The sequence below is a fragment of the Spinacia oleracea genome, chromosome 4 (genome assembly GCF_020520425.1).
Source record: "Spinacia oleracea cultivar Varoflay chromosome 4, BTI_SOV_V1, whole genome shotgun sequence".
NCBI classification, from domain to species: domain Eukaryota; kingdom Viridiplantae; phylum Streptophyta; class Magnoliopsida; order Caryophyllales; family Amaranthaceae; genus Spinacia; species Spinacia oleracea.
In genome coordinates, this window is record NC_079490.1 from 41189496 (window position 1) to 41196109 (window position 6614).

General features: G+C 35.3%; 1 long non-coding RNA gene across 1 annotated transcript; it reads left to right on the plus strand.

Annotated features, from left to right (window-relative positions):
• Positions 1 to 712: 712 nt before the first annotated feature.
• Positions 713 to 3574, plus strand: LOC130460007 (uncharacterized). The gene is made up of 3 exons (XR_008919803.1): positions 713 to 1435; positions 1838 to 1905; positions 3151 to 3574. It is a non-coding gene; the product is annotated as an uncharacterized lncRNA (long non-coding RNA).
• Positions 3575 to 6614: the final 3040 nt, after the last annotated feature.

Here is a 6614-nt window from a genome sequence, read left to right on the forward strand (position 1 = left end):
AAGAGAGGATGAAAGCTGCTCAAGATAGACAGAAATCATATGCTGATCAATGTCGTCGCCAAGCTGTCTTTGAAGTAGGAGCAAAGGTGTTGTTGAAAGTTTCACCAACCAAAGGTGTTATGAGATTTGGTAAAAAGGAAAAACTTAGCCCGAGGTATATTGGCCCCTATGAAGTGTTAGAAAGGGTCGGAGAAGTTTCTTACAGACTCGCCATGCCAACCGAGTTGTCTAAGGTACATGACGTTTTTCACATTTCACAACTCAAGAAGTATATCCACGATCCATCGCATGTGATTGAGCCAGAAGTAGTGGAATTGGATGAGACTTTGACTTATGAGGAGAAACCCATAAAAATATTAGATGATAAAGTGAGAAAAACAATAAACAAGGAGTTAAAGATAGTAAAAGTTTTATGGTCGAACCATCAAGCTGAAGAGGCTACTTGGGAAGCAGAGGATACTATGAAACAGAAATATCCCGAATTATTTACTCAGGTATGTATTAGAGTTACGGGGGCGCAACTCCCTTTAAGGAGGGTGGATTTTAACAGCCTCGTACTTATAATAAGATGACCTTAATTAGTGTTGCTAATAATACACCCGTCGTCTAAGATTCGAGGACGAATCTTCCTTTAAGGGAGGTAAATTGTAATATCCCATATTTCACTAAGGAAAATAATATAAACAACCTTAGATTTATATCCTTAGTCATATATAATATAGATGTACAATATATGATAGTATAAATTTATAACCTTAGTTATATAATTATATAATAACACCTTTTATTTTGTAGAATATTTTTATAACACTAGCTTCTAATATTATCTAAGTTAAGAAAATATCTATTATTTCATAAATGAGTTAGTAGCACTTCATTCACGTGTCTTTCTTAAAAAAAAAAAAAAAAAAAAGAGGCCTTATCTCCATGTATAACAAACTCAATACCTATCATCTCCGGTAACATATTACTCTAGAATTTTCTTCTAACCCAAAACATTTCAGCCATAATAATCCTCTCCTAATCCTAGTCTAGGTACATTCCTACCTTGTTAGGAACTCGTAACTCGATCTAACCGTATTATACTCGTATAACAAACTAATCCAAGCTAACAAAAAGATAAACACCATCATCCCTAAACTTACGCTAGTAATCATAACCGTATTCTGAATAGCCTTATCATCCTCTTTCCACATAAATAACATTCAAAACCCTAATACACAAATCTTGAAAAACCCTCGTATACTCACAAGAAATCACCAAGAGCTCCGCATAAGAAAACCGCCAGAAAACCTTGTGAACTTCCATCTACTTTCGGCTTCACCGAGACACCATCAAACGACCTCGATCACCACCGCGAAGATAAAACCTTTACAGCCCTCACAACCCTCTACAACTACGGCCTTTCGGTTCCCAAAACCGCCAACTAACGAAGGTAAAATGGGTAGTTAAAAACTGACACTATCTCACGCTCAACTTCGAACAATACTCTGTTTTATATCTTAACCATGGTTTTGAGCAATTCGGATTTCATCTTACGTCCTTTATTTTGTCCTATGATTTTGAATATCACTTGGCTAATTATTCTACTATATAAAAGTATGCTATTCTACTAATTAATGGCCTTTAAGTTCCCTACGTATTAATGTTTATTTTCCACAAAATCACCATTTTCTACAAAGAGTTTTTGTAATCTTATTTTGTGCACTACTCCAAATATATCATGCGCATAGGATGAGAATAAGATGGTCATGTTTTATAAGAGTATCCACTAAGAACACTAAGAACATGATATTACCAACATCACTAATATTAGTTTATCTTATACATTCTCTAGAGTACGTAGAAGGCTGAAGGAAGGTTTACTAGTACTTGTGTGCGGTTTGTGAGACTAAGCTTAATAAGGTAAATTACTGTGTTCACCACTTTACTCAACCCTATAAAGAAATATAGTTTTGACATGAATATTTGGGATATGCTATTTGCGTATATAGTATATGGTGATTGGCATTGCATGATCTGTGACTTTTTTAAATACATGAGATATGTTTTATTTTACGTATTTGATCGAGTTTTGATTAAAAATGGTAGAAATCAGACTCAGCATCGTTCTACGTATTTAACCCATTATTTATATGCTTACTTCGTGTAAATTGAGATTTGATGTATTACACCAATGTGGGGGATTTGTAAAAGTCACAGCAAACCCCTTATTTCTCATTAATATCTTGGTGGAAGTGATAATGGGTGCTCTTGAGTTTTTGTATTGCTACTGTGAAATAATAATAACTACTTGTCGTGAAGGAATAGTTATACGTGTATAATCATTTAGAACCTCTAATAAACATAATCACTTAAATATATTCTTGGTTGGTAAGACATCTTAGGCAGGATCCCCTAAGGTGATGAACATATTGGTGGTATGACACAATGTGTCTTAATATTTTAGTCGGAGCTAACTAGCACGACCTAGGCTTATTCTACTCCTTTGAGTTAAAAACACTCACTGGGGGGGTGTGCACACTTAAGGACTAAGACCTATTTTGGTGGTTACGCCCATTAGGGTGGTAGTCTCGAACTACATTTATGGTGGAATTATCTTGTTCTCTTACCTCTAAGTAATTAATTAACTATAAAGTTATGGACTGTGTGCGTGTGCTTGCTATGTGCTATTTGTGCGTGAAATGTTTTAAAATAAAATGTTTTCCAAGGTAAGGAAAAAGGTTTTCGAAAATGTTTTACGGGGTGAAATAGTACTTACTCAATTTCCACTGATTTGTGGTTTCCTTTCTGTACATGTTTTTCAATTTACTGGTATGCGTGGCACGTCATGAGCGACCGTTTCACAACAACTAGTAGAAAGTTATCGATAACGTAGATCACCTAAAGACAATCAGTTGGGTTTTATTCAATTCAGTTTGTAACGACATTTTGGGTAGTTGGTTTAAGTTATTCAATTATGACAATGTTGGTTTATTTATAAAGTTTGAATTATTGATGGATAATATAGCCTTACATTTAGGTTGTAGCCTAAATGTGGCTACCCTTAATTTATTATTTTATGCTTCCGCTATAAGTCTTAAAGAGGTATGGAAATTGGGGGTGTTACATTATTAACTTGTATAATTAACACTGAACCGCATTTATTAGACTTAGCATTAAATGCATACTTGGACCAAGGGCATTATTTCCGTCACGTTCTACGGAGGGGCAACGTTTGGGGCTCTAAATACTTGTTCTTGTTTGGTTCGAGAGCAGCTAGGGAAAGCACGCATCACATTGTACGTAACCTAAATTATGCTAATTAACTATATGGCAATTAATTTGGATTCTGGCTTTATGGTTTTTCCGCTGAATTATATTATTGTATTATTCATAACCTAACAGTGGTATTACGAGCCTCTAATTAATTCCATAATCAATTATAGTTAGCATGGATTTAAATTTATAAATTTGCAATGAATTAAAGGGGATTAATTTCTTGGATGTAATTGTTTGCAAATTCGTGCGATTATTTGATTATATGTTCGCAGGATTTTTCGGCAGTTTTGTCAATAATGGTCGAAATCTTATGTTTTTATAGTGAATTTTGCATGTAAACGACGTTCTAAAATTTTGACAAAAATCAAAATCAGATGCCGAACACAAAATTCCCAAATTCGAAGCCTAACTATGACTTTTCGGAGGTTTTAATTTTTCGAATGCAAAATTCGTAATTTTTATGATGTTAAATTAAATATTTGCGAATCTTGTATGTAAACCTTGAATCTATGATTGACCTACTATATATGTTTAACAATTTTAAGGTCTAATTTTGTTAATTATACAACCTAATTTGTAATTATAATTAATTCGTTGAATTTCAAATAATTTAGAATTTGTTTTGAATTTCATAATTAATTGATAATTTAATTAGGATCCAGTGATTAAAAACCACCATAAAATTTGTTGAAATTGAAAAGTTTTAAAATTTTATAACCTAGATTTTAATCCCTAAGAAAATATGTAATCCGAAATTAATTTGAATAATAAATTTTCGATTATCTCGCCTAAATTTACGAGATTAATATGGGTTATTAATTTGTCGTTAAGTTTAATTATAAAAGTTTAGATTTTTATCTAAATCGTTCACAATCTTGCACGCACGAAGCAAACGAAGGCTAAGTGTTACCCTTAAGGGGTGTTGCAATGGTGCGGGCATGAGACAACGAGCAAGGGAGCTCGTCGCCCATCAGGTACTAGGCAGCGAGCAAGAAACAAGCGCGCACGCGGGGCTACGTTCCTCTGCAGTGTGTGCTGTGTGCATGTGAGCGAGAGGCGAGACGAAGGCAAAGAGCAACACAGGCCATGCCGCACCAGTGAGCGCTGGCTTGTGCCAGCGAGCGTTGCTTGCTATGTAATACCTCGTATTTTTATAATATTATAAATATATTTTATTATATTTATAAAGAATTTTACGATTTTTGGAACTTATTTCGCATTTAAATATTATTTAGTTGTACTTTAATTAATTAGAATATTACTATTTTAATTAATTACGAAACGAATTTAATTTTCGAGTCGGGAAATTTAATGGGTCGCAAGTAATTTTAAAAGGTTTGGGTTTTAAATGAAAAGTCCAATTCGTTTTATTAAACGAACCCAATCAAAAGAATTTAATTCAAGCTCTAAGCTAGCCCAATCATTTAATTCCCTAAGCCCAATTCTAATTTCCTAAGCCTAGCCCATTAGAAATTGGGAGCCTATAAATAGGACTCCCCTCATTAAATGATCCCCCTATTTTGTCATAAACCCTCTTTTGCTTTTCTTGCCCCATACTCCTTCTCCCTCTCCTCTCTTACCGACTCACCCGCACGCCGCACATCACTCGTGCTCGTGCCCTCGTGCCTCGCCCGTCGCCCCACACTCTTGCCCACTCTATTGCTCGAGCCCAGCCAGCACGCCCCTTGCGCTGCTGCTGCGCTATTGTTGTTGTTGTTGTTGTTGTTGTTGCTGTGTACGTTGCTCGCGCCAGCCACACGCTCTCCCTCGCTCGCTCTCTTGCGCGCCCTCGCTCCCAACCCTTGTCGCCCAGCCCTCGCGCCAGCGCGCGCTGTGCCCCTGCTCGCTGCCCCTGCTCGTCGCCCCTGCTGCCGCGCGCGCACATGCACTCGATCTTGTGTGTGTGTGTGTTGTTTTGATCCGTTTGTTCAATTCTTTCGCCCAATCACATTATATTCGTGATTGTTCCGTCCTATAGGCCGGATTGGTATAATTCTCTTCTTCCTTACCTATTCTATTTAAATTCCGTATTTTAAATTATAATATTATTATTGTTTTGAATAATTAAAATCCTGGGAATCGGTTATGAACACCGTGCTTTGAGGATTTATGTGTTGTGATTCATTAGGCTTGTTTTAATTATTAAAGCATGAATTTTCAGATTCATTTATTTAATAAAGAATTGATTTTTATGATGATTAATTGGTTTTATTGGGATTTTCAAGTTAGGGTTTTAACCTAAACCTAATGAGTCAATTGATTAGCATAATTAGGTGATGATTTTAATTATGACAATCAATTGTACTTTCAGATTTATATAAAGGCTTAAAGTGTTGATTTTTATTGAATTTAAAGGCGGAAAAAGTATGTTTTCATACTAGGGATTGGTTTTACAAATTGAGACGACTATTTTATTAAAGAACGATTGAATTCTAAAGTTTAAACAAGGTTTAAGATTTTATAAAGTTGGTGGAAATTTAATGAACATGGAAATAATTTAACTTTCATTAGGAGGTGATTTCTAATTGAGTGCTCGTATTGCAAAGTGGCCCCTACGCTTAGGTATTTAAGGTACGTACAAGTCTAGGACGACCACACCATTTGTCAAGAGAATTGCATGATTGTGTTGACGTGAATTATATTATGTGGATTCATGTTTATTTTGGTGAACGATCATGTGAATTATGATGTTGGATTTATTGGATTATTCGTTGAACAAGCATGTTGGGATTATTATGAGTACGGATTTCATTGTAAATCATGTTGTTCAATATTTATGCATGTATGGTTTGTTTCACATGCAAGTGATGGATTATTTATTATTATGCTATTGTACGGGATGTCTAGCATACTTTGAGCCAATTATTCGTACCTCGTTGTACTATTTATTTTACCACATGTGAAGGGTTAGCTCACGTAAGCCACCGCACATGTAGGGTTCAGTTGGGAATATTATATGAAATGAATTAGGATTTGTCATGCAAGGGCACAACCCTCATGTTATTGGGCATGATGTGGAATCTCACTTTTGTGAGGAGGAACCTGGTAGTAATTTCACAAGGGTCTTTCTTTGTTGATCACAAGTCTTAAAGCATTAAAATAAGATTGTTTTGGTTGTTGTTTATTAATTGTATGTGTGTATGTTGTTGAGTCTTGAGTTCACCTTTAATAAAATATTAATAAACGTAAAGTGCAACCAGAACAAGCTTCAAAACTTTTGGAACGTATATACCTTGAGTATGAACAATGGGGGGAGACTTGACGGAAAGCTTGATCTCCTACTAATGATACAAGATGTTGTTTCATTTATATTATGCGCAGGAATTCCGTCGGTATGGCCCGACACTCGGTAT